This window comes from Erigeron canadensis, chromosome 2, assembly GCF_010389155.1.
Source record: "Erigeron canadensis isolate Cc75 chromosome 2, C_canadensis_v1, whole genome shotgun sequence".
Lineage (NCBI taxonomy): Eukaryota > Viridiplantae > Streptophyta > Magnoliopsida > Asterales > Asteraceae > Erigeron > Erigeron canadensis.
In genome coordinates, this window is record NC_057762.1 from 4,658,085 (window position 1) to 4,675,546 (window position 17,462).

The 17,462-nt window shown below is 34.0% G+C and overlaps 1 long non-coding RNA gene across 8 annotated transcripts; it reads left to right on the forward strand.

The window, feature by feature from the left end:
* Window positions 1-12,370: 12,370 nt before the first annotated feature.
* On the forward strand, window positions 12,371-14,956 carry LOC122587236. Of its 8 annotated transcripts, XR_006322129.1 has the most exons (8): window positions 12,373-12,525; window positions 12,637-12,671; window positions 12,780-12,837; window positions 13,369-13,484; window positions 14,056-14,121; window positions 14,206-14,348; window positions 14,465-14,614; window positions 14,717-14,956. It is a non-coding gene; the product is annotated as an uncharacterized LOC122587236 (long non-coding RNA). The 8 variants fall into 8 exon arrangements; XR_006322127.1 differs by having other exon boundaries at window positions 12,371-12,525; window positions 12,637-12,837; XR_006322131.1 differs by having other exon boundaries at window positions 12,372-12,525; window positions 12,637-12,837; window positions 13,369-13,407.
* Window positions 14,957-17,462: the final 2,506 nt, after the last annotated feature.

Below are 17,462 nucleotides of genomic sequence, written 5' to 3' on the forward strand. Positions count from 1 at the left end.
TCCAGAAAGCTAACTATGTAATTATTTGATAATTGGTTGTGTTACACATGTTTAAGGCTTACGCAATCAAGGAAACTTGATGTATGTGGTCATATTCTTTGAAGGGGGAGCCGGATTAGACATTAATAAACCATAGTGACATGTTTAGGTGGCCTACCATAACTCGTTGCATGCTTAAATAGTTATAGTTTATAATTTTGCATATTTATTGAGATAAATTGTGATGTAAAATTGTTTTGAGAAAAAATAAACATGACTAAGCAATATCGAAATAAGAGATTTTTTAATAAAATTGGAGTCCTACAACCTTGAGATACATCGGCTCACCCATTTGAACAAACTCTAAGAGAGGTATAAGCCGGAGTGCGCTAGCCTTCTAAAAGGGCGGGTTTTTAAATCGCGTTTATCGCATACCTTTGCCCTTGCGCTTCTTTGTGCGTTCAAATGGAGCTACCGAGCTCTCTTGTGCTATACAAATGATTTTATTAAATATTATGTTTGGAAGATATGCATGAATCTTCTAAACATAACCTTTTGATCACATATCAAATTGTATAACCCAATAAATTTAAGTCATTGCCATCCAATTTGTCAAGGACACATGGGGTCGTTATTTCATTCACTGGTACACAGTGGTGAAATGACGATTGCATGGCAAAACCCATTCACTGGTACACAGTGGTGGTCAATTTTGCACGTTCTTAGTTGGACGACTTAAAGCGAGTTAAGCGGTGAGACCTTGACCCGTGGCAAAAGATGGGACAAAACATGACTACAAAAGATCGCTTGATGAATTGAGCGTCTTACGTAGGTCCCATACTTTCTAGGAATTGCATATGTAATGCAATTACTGATCGTCACTTACCTTTTGAGTGCAATCATTTCTAGCAGATCAACTGATGAAATGGTTGTATGTCAATTGGATCCTAGCCTTGATGAGATTAATTGTTTATTCCATAAACATTTGGGTAATTAATTTCTCAAGGATCGATTATCAAAAATACCGATAATTGAACTTGAATCTGTTTTGTAAAAGGCAACAAAATCCTTCACAAAACATACACCAATCGGCTTTCAGGTCGATGCTAGAAAGATAAAACTTTCTGAAACCAATTTCAAAGACTGTTTTTGTCAATAGAGAAATGTTCTAAGAGTTGAAAAGAAAACCGATGTCATTTGAAACTCAGATACCGCTATTCCTGATGCGAATGCCACTGCTTTGCAGTTGGAAGCATAAACTACTCGGTACAATAGACATATTGAGGTTGCTTATTTGATGCTAGAAGCATGTCTCCTAAGCTTCAAAAGGCAATTCGGATTGCAAAATCCGTGTGATATGATCAAATAACTCAAGTCTATGTACGGAAAACAAGTTGGAGTTGAATTACTTTAGCTAATTGAGTCACTCAATAACTTGAACTCGAGTATGGGAAACCGGTAAATGTTCATGTACTCAAGATGAAGAGTCACTTTGAGCATTATGGAAAGGTTTAAACTATGCGTATCTTCTGCCGATTCTTATTGGCATAAGAGATAATTGCATTTTTGCATAGCATAGTTGGACTTCATATCAAGTTGATTGAGTATGAAGAAAACCTTCCAAGAAATCTGAGATACCCCAAGTTCTTATGATCAAGGGGGGAATGGTTTAGAAAACAAAACAACCGTAAAGCTAAAGGCAAGAACTTAGGTAAGAGAAAACAAAGTGTTTAGTCTCATAACCTTAAAAGACCCTTTTGGAAAAAGGAGCATACGGCTAAAGACCAGGCTTGTCATCACTATGCTATACTGAGACACTGGAAGAGGAATTGTCCTAAGTATCTAGCTGAGTTGAACAAGAAGAAGAAGCAAGTTAGTTTAACCAGTTCTTCAAGTATCTTCTTAACTGAATTATAAGTGTTGATGAGATTCAAATGATAATTCAATAGCAAAAGAGTCAAGTTAACTTGGACTCTATCTTTGACATGGTCATCTTGTTTAATTTTTGTCAAGAAACGTATTTAAAGTCTTCAATGTGAAGAGATCTTACAAATCAAATGATGAATCGTTTGATAAATGCGTGTCTTTCGAAGTACCGTTAGCAAGAAAAGCATTGAAAAACTTCAACGTGAAGGGATCTTATAATCAAATGATGAATCATTTGACAAATGCATATCTTGTATTTTCGGAAAGATGACAAGTATATCTTTTCCGCGTAAAACCGGAGAGGATTAAGGAACTACTTGGACTAATACATATCGATGTATGTAGCCCTTTTAGGCATGTGTCAAGGAAATATGTTAACTACTTCATTATTCTACGGATGATTTCAGTCATTATGGTTATGTTTACTTGCTTAAACATAAACATGAAGTCTTCGAAACATTCAAAGAGTTTAAGAATGAAGTTGAAAATCAACTCGGTAAATCCATCAAGATTCTTCGTTCGGATCGAGGTGGTGAATACTTAAGCCAAGAGTTTAAGGATTATCTTAAAGCGTGTGGCATTGTCCAACAGCTTACTCCTCCATACACTCCTCAGCATAATGGAGTGTCTGAAAGGAGAAATTGAACCTTGCTAGAAATGGTAAGATCGATGATGACCCGTATAACTCTCCCATTTTCGTTTTGGGATTATGCTCTAGAGACTGCGGTACGCATTCTCAATATGGTTCCAACCAAGAAGGTTGATAAGACGCCGTATGAATTATGGCATGGTGATGTCCCAAATTTGTCTTACTTAAGAGTCTGGGGATGTGAGGCACTTGTGAAGCGTGATACGCCTGACAAACTTGAACCCCGAACTACTAAGTGCATCTTTGTCGGATACCCTAAGGAAACGATGGGTTACGACTTCTATGATCCCGCCAAAAACACTGTTCGTGTTGCTCGTTATGCTGAGTTCTTTGAAAAGAAATTAGTTCAAGAGAACAGTGGGAGGGTTGTAGAACTTGATGAGATTCAAGAGAAAGATGTGTCACCTTCTGAAGATACTAGCAATCATCAACTTGGGGGGGAAAATGTTCAATGTGATGAACCTCAAGTCGATGATAATGAAGCGATTCCACTTCGTAGGTCCGAAAGGACAAAACGTCCTACCGAAAGACTATGTCTGATGGTAGAAAAAGACGTTGTTGGAGATCTCAATGAGCCTCCGAATTTCCAAGCTGCATTATCAGATCCGGAATCTGACAAATGGCTTGAAGCTACGAATGTGAAAATGAAATCCATGAAAGACAATCAAGTCTGGTGCTTGGTTGATCTTCCACAAAATGCTCAGACCGTTGGGTGTAAGTGGATCTTCAAGAAGAAGACTGACATGGATGGAAATATACACACCTATAAAGCTCGTCTCGTGGCGAAAGGTTATACTCAACGTTTCGGCGTTGATTATGAGGAAACCTTTTCTCCGGTCGCGGACATTAGAGCTATTAGGATTCTCTTAGCCATAGCTGCGTACTATGACTTTGAGATATGGCAAATGGATGTTAAGACTGCCTTCTTAAATGGTTACTTGGATGAAAAAGTCTATATGGATCAACCGGAAGGTTTTATTGATCCAAAACATCCCAACAAAGTATGCAAGCTTCAAAGATCCATTAATGGACTTAAGCAAGCATCGAGAAGTTGGAATAAACGGTTTGATGAAGAAATCAAAAAGTTTGGTTTCATTCAAAATCCCGATGAGCCATGTGTATATCGCAAAGCTAGTGGGAGTAATGTTACTTTCCTTGTCTTGTATGTCGATGACATATTAATCATAGGAAAACACGTTCCAATGTTGCAAGATGTTAAATCCCATCTTGGAAAGTGTTTCGCCATGAAAGATCTAGGAGAAGCGGCATTTATTCTTGGAATCAAGATCTACCGAGATAGATCAAAGCGGTTGTTTAAATTAAGTCAAAGTGCTTATATTGATAAGATCTTGAAGCGATTCAAGATTAAGAATTCTAAGCGTGGTTTCATTCCCATGCTAGAAAGACTTAATTTATCTAGCAAGAACAGTGCTTCTACACCTAATGAGGTGGAGCGTATGCGAAAAATCCCTTATGTTTCGGCTGTAGGATCTATTATGTATACGGTTAGATGCACTAGACCCGATGTGGCGTTCGCGCAAAACATCGTGAGCCGATATCAACAGAATCCCGGTGAAAGCCATTGGATTGCTGTTAAGAATATTCTGAAGTACCTACGAGCTACTAAAGAATTATTCTTGGTGTATGGAGGAAATCCTGATCCAGAATTCAAAGTGAATAGATACTGTGATGTTGGATTTTAGACTGATAAATGTGATTCAAAATATCAGTCGGGATACATCTTCATTGTTTAAATGAAGGCACAGTGGAATGCTATGAGCTAAAAACCACAGTTGTTGTACTTACAACAGAGTCTGAGTACATTGCCACCTCAAAAGCCGCAAAGGAAGTAGTCTGGATAAGGAAGTTCATTAGCGGGCTTGACGTGATCCCCTCAAATGAATTACCCACTGATTTGTACTGTGATAATACCCGTATATTAATCATTGCCAACGAACCCGGAGTTTAGAAAGGTGCCAGACATTATTACTCAAAGTTCACACAGATTTTAACTTAGCTGATCCTTTCACAAAAGCTTTGTCTAGGCCCAAGCTTGAAAGGCATGCCGATGGCATAAGACTTAAATTAGCTAGTTATTCATGTAAATCTGTTGTTTCGGTATTTGGATAAGAGATGTTAAACAATTTATATTTTCTATAATGAAATAAAGTACTTGATATGTTTGATTTCATTCAATATTAAATTGTGTCCTATATTTGCATGTTTAATCCTTGAATATTTCGTTTAATATTTTGTATGTTATCGAATATTCTAAATTGTCCATTGTCGATTAATTATATGGGAATATAATTAAACAAAGACAAATGTGAGTGATTGGTTATATTCTTGGAATATGTAATGGATGGATCCCACCAAACTCACATGATATCCATAGCGGATGCATATCGGACTACCCCACTAACGAATTATCGCTTTATGGATCGTCGTCATAAGTGAAATTCGTAAATGGTTACTTTTATTGATCATTTGACTTGAGATGCAAGTAGGTCAGCATATATGAATCGCACTTACTAGATGTAGTTCTAACTCACCTGTATAAGGGGGTACATAAAGGGCTATTTTCAGAAAGTGTCGTGAAATATGATGACTGACACGTGTAGTCAATATAGGATTTGTTCCTTCAATTTAAAAATTGAAGTATGATACCATTGGCGCCCTTATTGGGACTGATTAAAGATGTTTGCATGGCCGTGCCCAAATAAATCCAGATTGTTCTCGATTATATTTGGTAATCATTAATTAGTTATGAAATGAGAAACATAATCGTTAAATGATGAAATGATCTCGATCCATATTCATATTTAACAAAGGTATCTGAGCAAAGGGATAATAAATGCCTTAATCATTTAAACAGTACTTAAATGTTTTCGGGAGCATTGCGGTGTTGCTAGACGCTTAGCAATGTTATTACCTTCATTCGTTACGAGCTCAAGTGGGAGCTGTTGGAATATGATCACGTAAAATGAACGTATGTTCGAAAAGTATTTAAGCCTACGGGGTCACACCTCAACATGAATGTTAATATAAATTAATTAATATATTAAAAGTAATTTATTGATTAATTTGATCACGAAAATCTAACGGGGGTTCGTTAAAAGAGTTAAAAGTTAACGGTACTTAATTAACGGACTTAACGGAGAAGAGTTGGAATTAGAAAACAATTAGGAAACTTCCCTTGTTTGATTCCAAGGGGGACGGTCGAATGGGGCTTCCAAAACCCTACAAGACTTGATGATTAAGTTTCCTAAACCTATAAATACAAACCTATGTTATTTGGTTTTTCACACAATTAAATCCATAGGGTTTTCTCCTCTCTTTCTCTCCTCTCTCTCTCGGCCGAATTCCAAACCCCAAGGGTTTTGGGTTTTCGGTTACAGATTCTTCACCTCCGCAAACGTCTTCTATGCCTCATGTGTCTGAGATGGATGCTTCTCAGCGGATTCTCCGCTTAGAGAACATGATGGATAATATGATGAAGAAAGTTGTTGATCAGGATAAGGTTATTAACAATCAAGCTCAACTTGTCGCTGCTTTGTCATCTGAAAATGATCGTCTTACTAAGCGCGAACATGATTATGGAGTGGTGCTTAAGCAACTAGCTGCTAGTGAATCCGCCAATGCTGCTTTGAAAGAACATTCTAATGGTCAAATTCGTAAACTTGCTGATGCAATGGAGAAACAGCAAGCTAGCCATGACAGGACGATTAGTGATGTGCAAACTCTTGCTAGTGATTGTCCTCGACTATTACAGATCTGAGTACACAGTTGGCCGCTTCTGATAAGAATTGGGCACAACTTCTTCATAAAGCTGATAAAATTGAAAATTCTATGGATGATAGAGTTAAAGATGCGAAGATGTTGCTGGGTAAACTGAATGACACACTGGTTGCTCATCAACAATCGATCAACAGTCATTGGGATACTCTTGATAAGGTTTCTAGCTGGATAAAGTATTTTGAAGATCGTCTCGCGACTTTGGCATCTAGGGGGAGAGCAGTGATCCCTTCTGATGCTTGTAAGGTTGGGAGTTCTTCTGGTAATGTACGGCCGAATGATAAAGATGATGATCCTAATGAATCTAGAGGTGGTGAGATGCCAAAGTGCTCGACACCTCATGCTCAAGGTGTTGCTACCACTCAGGGGGAGTCTGATGCATCTGGAAGCAAAAGGAGCTCTGGAAAATCTCATGTTGTTATTCTTGATGATAAGGTTGAGACTTCTAAAGCAGTAGGAAGTGAAAGTGTATCTGAAGACCTTCTTGTTGATAAGGAAGTGGACTTAGATCAAATCATTTCTAATGATGAGATCATTGGTACTGAAGATGCTGATGCTGATGTTGTTGAAGTTGTCTATCAAAAATCTAAATCGATAAAGACAACTAAGGATTCTCTGAGTAGAAAAGCACGAAAGAAAGTTTTTCGTGAAGGAATTTCTGATGGAGAAGAAGAATGTTGTGAAAAGAAGATTAAGAAAGTTTCTAAGATTCTTTATATTAGCAAGTTTAAAGATTCTTCTTTACCGAACACTGGTGGACGTATATTGAGTTTCTTTTGGGATAATGAAATATATGCGTTTGCTGTGAAAAGAACTTCTGGGGTAATGTATTTCAGATCAAGTAAGATAGCATTTAGTACTCTACCAAAAAGGGATTTTGTTGATGTTGCAAAGGCTCCTTTCTTTAATTACGGTAAAAGTCCACATGCTGATCATTTTGTTGATCTGATGAAATATGAAGTAAGTACTGGTTATTTTAAGGATTTTCGTCCTCAAAAGGGTCAACTGTTGATTAAAACCGAAAGGTAGAATGAAGAAGTTTGAGCCGAATATTTTGTTAAAAATGAAATCTTGGAGGATGGACGTAAAATCTTTTGAAGCTGTGGTTGAAGATTGTGATTCAAATGAGCTTCTCAGAATCTATGAACCATATCATCTAGCCAATCTGTGTAAGGAAGATCTTGTGATGTTAAGAAAGGAAAGAATGAAGACTATGGGTTACAGTCTTAGATTAGTTCAACAGTATGAACTAATGGTGAAGCAGTTGTTAAAAGACAAGTCTTATGCCAAGATTGTTTGAAGATTGGAATATCGATGCTGCTGAAGATTTTAAAGATTTTGAAGACTGTTGAAGATTTCAAGATGCTGATGTCAAGGGGGAGTTTGTTGGTGCATTTCCTAGTGACAACAGCATTCGTGAAAAGTAGTTTGAATCTTTCGTTTATGTAAAGTCGAATATTAATCATGTGTTTAATAAAGTCAACCTTGACTGTTGACCAAGTCAAGCTCGACCTTTGACCAGGTCGAGCTCGACCTTTGACCAGGTCGAGGTCAAGGTCAAGTCAAAGCTAAGGCCCATTTTGTTATAGGTCCGTTTAAGTCCATTAAGTTAAGTATAAATAGAAGATTAATCCTTATGTTTAGTTAGAATCTCCTAGCTTTTGTTTCATTCATATTCTCGTGTTTAGGAACTTGGTATTTACTTGTAATTGCATTCACTCAAGTAATATACGGTTCCAGTTTATTCATATTCATGTTCGTGTTGTTGATTGGTTTTGTATAAGAATTTCCGCACTTATACATTAGATACTTAATCTCGTGTGATCCGGTGGTTAAGGGACTTACATATGCCTGCACACATGCTAGTTATATCGGATCTACTCGTTCACTTATGAACAACAAAGAAAACGACCCATTGCAACAAGCATGTATTATTATGTCTCTCACATATGCACAAGGTAGTAACATGTGAACAAAGTACGTAAATCTACGCAGACATACTATTCACGCATGAACGAAGTAATTGCATATTCAAATGCCACACATATATGAACATTGGTGATAACATATGATCAAACGTAACCATGTATGAACAAACCATATTAACATTCCAACAAGGTAATAACATATGAACAAAGTAATCATATTTGAACAAAGCACACCCACATGTACAACCTGGTCACGTATGAACAACGTTCACAACAAAGTAATCACATATGAACAAAGTATTCACACGCTTGACATTAACATTCCAACAAGGTAATCACATATGAACAAAGTAATCCCACATTCACAAAGTTCGAACAATATAATCACATATGAACAACATTCTCACATCTGACATGTACTCCCTATCATGAAATCTGATTTCTTGTTCTCAAGTGATAAGAGATTAATGATGAGTAAAGTGTTTTTTATACGGGTTTTGAAGGTCCCTCTATTTGGCTATTCACGAGTTTTAGGGCTGCTGGAATTATTTTGAAAACAATAGTAGCTAATTTTAAGGATCGTATAATTAATCAGTAGATACTGATTGATATTGTATTATTATTGTTTTAGAAATTAATTGCAAATTGTCATTCATACCCTCACACACGTTTCAAACCATTCCACTCGTTTAATGTTTTCTGATTAATTACAGGATTGCCATTAATGATTTTTGACCCTTGATTAATTAAATCTAATGGCTAAAAATGGTTCTTAAAGTTCCTATAAAATTAAAGGTTCTTATTTTAAGGCCCTGATATATATATATATAAAGTGTTTTTTTATACGGGTTTTGAAGGTCCCTCTATTTGGTTGTTCACGAGTTTTAGGGCTGCTGAATTTATTTTGAAAACAATAGTAGCTAATTTTAAGGATCGTATAATTAATCAGTAGATACTGATTGATATTGTATTATTATTGTTTTAGAAATTAATTGCAAATTGTCATTCATACCCTCACACACGTTTCAAACCATTCCACTCGTCTAATGTTTTCTGATTAATTACCAGATTGTCATTAATGATTTTTGACCCTTGATTAATTAAATCTAATGGCTAAAAATGGTTCTTAAAGTTCCTACAAAATTAAATGTTCTTATTTTAAGGCCCATATATATATATATATATATATAAGAAATATGCATATTTAAACTACTTTTTAAGTATAGTTGATTAAGTATTAATATATGTAAACGAACATAAGCAAAACATTCACCAACAGATTATCGAATGTTCATGTACATAATGAACAATCGAGAGCTTTTTTCATGTTCGTTTATTTAACTAAACGAACAAAATTTTGTGTTTATGTTCATTCATTTAACAAAACGAATGAACAAAAACGAACTTTTCACCGAACGATTCATGAGTTATTTCGTTCTTTTACAGTCCTAAGTCTTACATAAGACAAAAAAAAATCTACAATCAAAGTGAAATGAAAAAGATTTACAAAATATATTCTAAATGAGACAAACAAAATAAGAATATTTTAAATTTCCAAATGTTCAATTCATAGCGTATTAACATGGCCAATTTTCTTCACTTACCAACCGGTATGAGTAGATACTCGCACAATACAGTGAAGATGGAGGCGATGTGATGGCGGTGACTAATGATGATGATGGTGGCTACGTCAAATGGTGTAAATAATTTACGTAAAGGTGTTTGATTTTAAATAGATAGAAGAGATATTTTATAATATAAGACACTGATTATATAATTTAATATTAAGAGTTGTTGGTGATTTAATTTATTAAAAGTATTTTGGTTAATTCGTGTATTTCATTTTTCTTACTTTTAACCTCGATCAGACAATAATTTCTATATAGTAATATAGATAGGCGCCAACGGTACATATATAACTAGGTTTTAGGTAAAATAAAACAGATATTAACGTAAAGCAAATAAAATAATAGGTTTCTTTCATTGAAAATGACCGTGCATCATGAAAATTATCATGCATCAATTGTCTAGTGAATCTTCGTGCATCATTTTAAAGATGATCTAAAAGTCAAGATCTTTTCTTATTTGTTTTACTTTAATATTTGTTTACAATACTTAACTCCTATGTAACTATATATTCAAAGCTTAAGACTTGTGTGACATTATATCTACACTAAAAAAAATATAAATTTTATAAGTTTTTTTGTTTTTTTTAAGTACAACAATAAAAAGAAACAGGTGGATTTACATGTTTTCTTTGTATAAGGTATATCATCTCAAAAATTTTGGATTTTTTTTCATTTCTACCCTAAGGTTTTGATCTTTTAATTTTGTCCTTTATTAAAGTTTTTATTTTTATTATTCTATATTTTTTTGCATCACCTCTTTTCAATTTTACCTCTAAATTTTCTATCTTTTAACTTTCCATCCCTATTTAAGTTTTCAACTTTAGTTATTTGACATTAAACTTTTGGGTTTCTAATACTTCTATCAAACAATATTCTATCTATCTTTTAAAATTTGTCTCCATCAAAGTTTTCATTTTCTATAATATATAGAAAAGTGAGTATGGGGCTGTTATGCATCCAACTTGGATAAAAACCTCTCACACACCAATATTTTAATATTTTGAATAAATGTTTGGCCCCCCATGATTTTTATGGTTTAAAAAAAGGTATGTGAGGGGTTTTTCAACCAACTTGGATGCCTAACAGCCTCGTATTCCTTTCCCCCATATATATATATATATATACATACATATATACACGTAGTCTTTGTATAGTTACTTTGAAACATTATTTCAGACAGCTGCATTCGTGTTTTTTTTATATATATTTTTAGGGTGTTGTTATTTTCCTTACGGGTAACTATTAGTTGTTTAATGTATATGATAACAATTTTGAACTAATGTTTGTTAAAGATTTTAAACTATATAAGACGTGTTTCGTGAAATCGCGCGAGTCATATGACGAATATATAAAGCAAAAAGTAATTAAGGGATGTAATTGGTTTGGATATGACCATGGAATATGTGTATCTACATATCTATATCTATATCTATATTCTTTATATAAACAAACTACCCCTTCCAAATTAAACACTCTACCTTTAAATTTTCTATTTTACCCTTTTAAATTACACTACCACCAAACACTTTAATCTTGAAATATCGAAAATACCTTTAAGAAAACCTTACGCCCAATTTGTCTCCCTTCCCTTCCCCTAAAGCTGTTCACATATTATACCAAAAAACATACTCATAGATCCCTCAGAACAAAACACACACATACATCCCTTGAGAACCGCCTCCCTCTAGAACACACATAGCCACCGCCCCGCAAAATCATCGCTGTCTCCGTCGTCTAAAACACACATAGCCATAGGTACGGTGATCCGGTAATCGCGCGGGTACTGCTACTTAACCAGCATTTTTTTGTTATGCCCCGCCGCATCGCGCGGGTATAAGGCTAGTGTATCTATATGTCTATTAGTATATATATAGGGAAAATAGAATATAAGGCTGTCCGGCACCTAAGCTTTGGTGTGGAACCCCTCACATACTAATATTTTATTATTTCTTGTTTAATGAATAAATGCATGGGCCCCCATGATTTTTATGGATTAAAAAACAATATGTGAGTGTTCCACACCTAAGCTTATATACCCGTCAGCCTTATATTCCCATCCCCCATATATATATATATATATATGGGGATGAGAATATTAGGCTGTTAGGTACCTAAGCTTAGGTGTGAAACACTCATATATTGTTTTTTTAATCCATAAAATTCATGGGGGCCCAAAAATTTATTCATTAATTAAGAAATATTAAAAACTTTGTATGTGAGAGGTTCCACACCTAAGCTTAGATGTCGGACAACCTTATATTTACTTTCCCCATATATATATATATATATATATATAAGATAAATTGAGTCTACCTCTTAAAAAAAAGTCCAGGGGACCAATTTATGTCCGTTTGATCAAAACTTTTGAGCGGCTCAGATTAAAGCAACTCCCGCATCACTTTTACAGCTACGAGGGTAATTACGTAATTCCACGTCCACAACAAAACCACTCCTTCCACCCGTTCTCACACAAATCGTTTCTATTTTCCCTCTTCCTTTCTCCTCCCTCACCGTCATTGTTATGCACCTTCCGATCCGATCAATTTTCCGGTGCTACTCCGGCCGTCTCATCTCATTGAATTGACAAAGATGGAGACACGGAAGAAAGTTGTATCGATTCGTAAGTTCTAATTTTGCTTAATTACAGTTCATTTTTAAGATTAGGTTTACTGAATTGTGATTTATTCACTTTTATCTATTTTATTGTAATTAGATCTAATTGATTTGTTAGGTTTACTGATTAGTGACGGCGAAATGAAGAAATTTGTACCGTTTCATAAGTTTTAATTTTAATCATTTTATTTTTATTTTTTTATAATATATTTTGTTTTTGTTTTTTTAATTTTAAATAAAATTATTTCATGGAGGAGTCAGGGATTGATTCTTTCACCAGAGAAAGATGTTATCAATTTTGCAATTTCTCAATCCAAGGGTTTGTATTTTTTGGCTTAATTCTTCTTAATCTGAATTGATAGAAAAATTGCACACAAACTGTTTGATGAATTGTCTGAATGAAAAAGGATTGCTCTCTTAAATTTGATACGTTTTTATGAAAAATTGATACATTTTTATGATAATGGGAATGTGAATGGGCTTTTGGATTGTCGTGGGATTCATATTGAAGAATACCGTACGAACTGTAGTGTACATGTCTTAGAGTTGTGTCAATTCTCTTGAATCATATTACCCGTTCATGATGTAGTTTTATAGCATGAGAACCCCATGTAATCTCATTTTTCTATCAGTACAGAAATTGTCTTACGCAGTACTGTGTTATATAATTGTTCTTGATACTGATTTTTAAAAATTCTCTGTGTAGAGCTTAACAAAACGCCCAATATCTGCATTCTTGCTTATATAGAAATTTGCGCTATTTATTACTTAAGCTATATAATTTAATACATAAGTGCAAATGTATAACATCTCTGTGTAGAGCTTAACAGACCCCATTATGTTTTTACAGAGAAATGTGCAGATATATAAGCTCGTTTTTAAGAAAGAGGTGCTAAGTTGGAACTTGGAACGTTATATGCCTGTAACTTAGAATAAAGACTTGGATCATGCCAACCGATATCACTGGTTTCTAATTTTTAATTTCTTCTTGTTTTTAAAGAGTTCCTTACTTAGGCATTGCTTCGTTGGTCTGTTTTAGCAGTCTATGTATAATCAAGTCATCTAGTTGATGATATGAATTTTTAAGAAAGCTTTCAGTCACTCAAAATTACTTTCACTTCTCCAGGCTATAATAGTGACTATATGTTTATACATTTAAATAACTCTAATCAGTCTTTGGAGAAAGTAAGCAAATTTAGATGATAGTATGACTTAATAACTATAAAAGATTAAAATCCATAAATAGATTATAGATTAACTACATCAGTTTATTAGTCCTTGTTGCTGCAATTACTTCTAGTTATACGTTCTATTTTTAAAGAAGTTGCCTCGAGTTTTAGGTCTGAGGAACTAAGAGTTGGGTACTCAAGCAATTATGCATTTTTTATGTGACATCTTTGAAGGCCTTTTGACTGTCGCAGAATGAAAGCATCTATCTTGTGTCTGCAACTGCTTTTTGTAAATTCGTTAGATGAAATTTTGTTGCTCAGCTCGAGCAAAGAAGTTTTTTCTTTCGTTTATAATCTTATTCTTGCAGTCGAAGCCTTTGAAGAAGATAGCAGTGAGCATGCCTCCTAAAGTAGATGTCGATTCGAAAAACAAGGTACTTACGTCTTATTTATTATGTTGCAAGTTGTAGTTACGTAGGCATGCATTGCCGGTATAATGATAATATTTTGGTATGTAGGATTTTGATATTAGTGAAAGTTTCTACATCTTCCCTTAAGGACAACAGGTCCATTTCCAGAAATTTTGGCCAGCCTTTGTCCCTTCGAAGCCTGTGAAGATAGGTGAGCACACCTCCAAAGTAGATGCTGACATGAAAACAAGGTACTTTTATTTCTTATGCTGCAAGCTGTAAATCATTTAGTCATGCATTGCCGGTGATATGCAACATTGGATCTTCACTTGTACACCGTGTATAATGATAATATTTTGGTGTATAGGATTTTGAGATTAGTGAAAGATTCTACATCTTCATTTGATTCTGAAAAATTTATCAAGGAGAAGAAAAGAAATGTAATAGCGAGATATACAGCTCGCAGATGGGATTGGACAAGACCATTACCATGGGAAAGGTGGAGGCTTCTATAAAGGTGTGGTAAACTAACTAGTCTATATGACAATCTATAAAAACATTTAATGTAAATATGTTTAGCTCACTTTGTGGAATATTTGTGTATGTTTTTCCTTCGCAGGCAGTACGAACAGCCCTAAGAATATTGGAGGATGGAGGTCTTATACTTCTCGTAGATGTCTTATACTTGTCGCAAGCCAATCCTTGGTCAGAGAAATGTCATCACTGCATAAGGAAGATTAGACTTAAACCAAAACACAGGGACATCACTAGAGTACTGCAACATCTTGTTTTCTCCTTACTATAGCAACTACAATCTCAGTCGTTACATTGATCTTCTGAATATAATTTTTTTGGTATATATAGTGTTTATAACGGGAGATTTTATATAGAATGTCATTAATATAAAAGCATGTATAAAAATGTATCCGAGTTCTATAAAAATGTATCAAGATTTTTATATAAACGAGAGTAAGTAACCGCGCGTTGCGGCGGTGAGATGGTGGGGATGATAGGTCATAAAGTATGATAGGTCATAAAGTATGATAGGTCATAGAGTTTGATAGCCAAATGTCTTAGCCGTACGGGTTCCGCCCTCGGATTAAAAATTCGTCGAAAGTATATCGAATGACATCTCTAATGAAAGAGCATGAAATTTTAAGAACACCCATATAATTTTTATAATTTTTCGATGTACGGATTTTGAGATAAACGATTTTGAATGAATTGGAGGAATAAATGATTTATGGAGGAGGGAGAAAAAATATGATTGGTTGGGATTTAATGAGAGACAAAGAGTATTATAGTTATTTTAGGTAAATATAGAATAGATAGAGGGTCATTTTGGGAAAGTAAATATTGAAATTAAATGTTGAAAGTTCAAAAGTGAATTTGTTTTATAATATAGTATAGATATCTGTTTCTTTAACTCTTTTAGAAATTGAAATTGATGTTATTGGCTTTTTGTAGCTGTTGGTTGGATATGATATTACGGTGGTAACTAGTGTAAGTGTTGCTTTTTCATAGTAATTCAAGTACAGGTAGCGGTATGCACGGTTATAAATTGTAACTTCGGCGGGTTACGCATTTATAGTATAAAAGTATTTATAAATTGTAACTTCTACAAGTATGGGTTTCTGTGTATAAAGACCAATTATAATCAAAATAAGTCTTATGTAACTTGTAACTTCTATAGGTTGCGCATAGGTACTATAACTTACACATGTGCAAGCTATATAGCTTACACATTGGTAAGCTATAACTTACACATTGGTTTTCATCAAGATTCAATTCATTTCCTCGTTCATTGTCATCAACATTATCTTCATTATATTCTCCAACCTCATTTTCATTTGTTTTCTTTTCTTTAGCCTTCACAAGAAATCCTTGCAACTTCTCATTCAAATCTAACATCATTAAATCATCAGGAAAACTTGACACTCCGTTTTGTAAAGTAGATTCAAGGTTATTTAAAATCTCCTGAATCTTTGAATGGTATTTCTGAAAGAAAAATAAGAAAACTCCAAAATGTAACGGTTACTAACATATTCAAGCCGTTTTAACTGAATAATCAAATATACTACATATGTTTTTGTACAACTATAACTTACACATGGGTTAACATAACTTATACATGGTTTGAAATAACTTACACATGAGTTAACATAACTTACACATTGTTTGAAATAACTTACTCTGGTTAACATAACTTATACATGGATAACACTTATAAGTGATTAAATTAACTTACACGCGGTAACATAACTTACAATAACTTACACAAGAGGTAACATAACTTACACATAACTTACACATGGTTTAAAATTACTTACACATGGGTAATACTTACACATGTTTAAAACTAACTTACACAGGGTAACATAACTTACACATGGTTAAAACTAACTTACACAGGGTAACATAACTTACACACAAGGGTAACATAACTTACACACGAGGGTAATAATTTTTAAATATGCATCAATATTTTTCAAAAATGTATCATTCAATTTGTATACTTATGTAAATTTATATAGAGATATATGAAATACACATAGTTGTCGTATCAATATCTTAACATTAGTAACAAAATAACAAATTAATGTCTACGGTTGCATAATATATATATATATATATATATCTTAACATTTTCATATTAGCTCCTTATCCACATGAAACGAGGACAATTTTATGTCAAATAGGTAGAACTAGTAGAAAACAATAACATGACCAAAAAAAATAGAAGTAGTAGTAAAACAATAACATGACAAAAGATATTGTTGCTTTCTTTTTCTTATTCTTCACTCAAACAAGTCAGCATATAAACAATGAGACACATAGAAGATAATCTATTCTGTGCAGATCATCCTCTTAAAGGTTAAACAGATTTCACACCACTTCCCCGGCTACTAGATGGACACCCAACCTTCCAAGTTTTCTAGAAAGTGTAACATATGACTTGAGTTCTTTAAGTACCTGTAGCAGAAAATCAGATTTATATGTCACAACCCTTTTTAGAAAGATCACCAATCAGATTTAGATAAAATATAGATATCACCTTATTTCAAGAAAAACATAATAAAGATATTGGTCATGCAGTATTAGGCCCACACATCTAAATACATCTTTTATCCTGATCATGTTTAATCTTCATTTCTCTAGCAGGTCAACCTGCTAAATCTAGTCACCTGCTAAATCTAGTTCAAATGGAAAGTATCAAACAGCTGAAAAGTTGCCCAAAGTATGTTTTTTTGACGAACATTACCCCTATTTTATTGAAAACTTAAATTTATATTAAACGCATTGCTTTGGTAATCATATTGATACACTTATTGTGTATAATACAGATAAAATATTTGGACATAAGA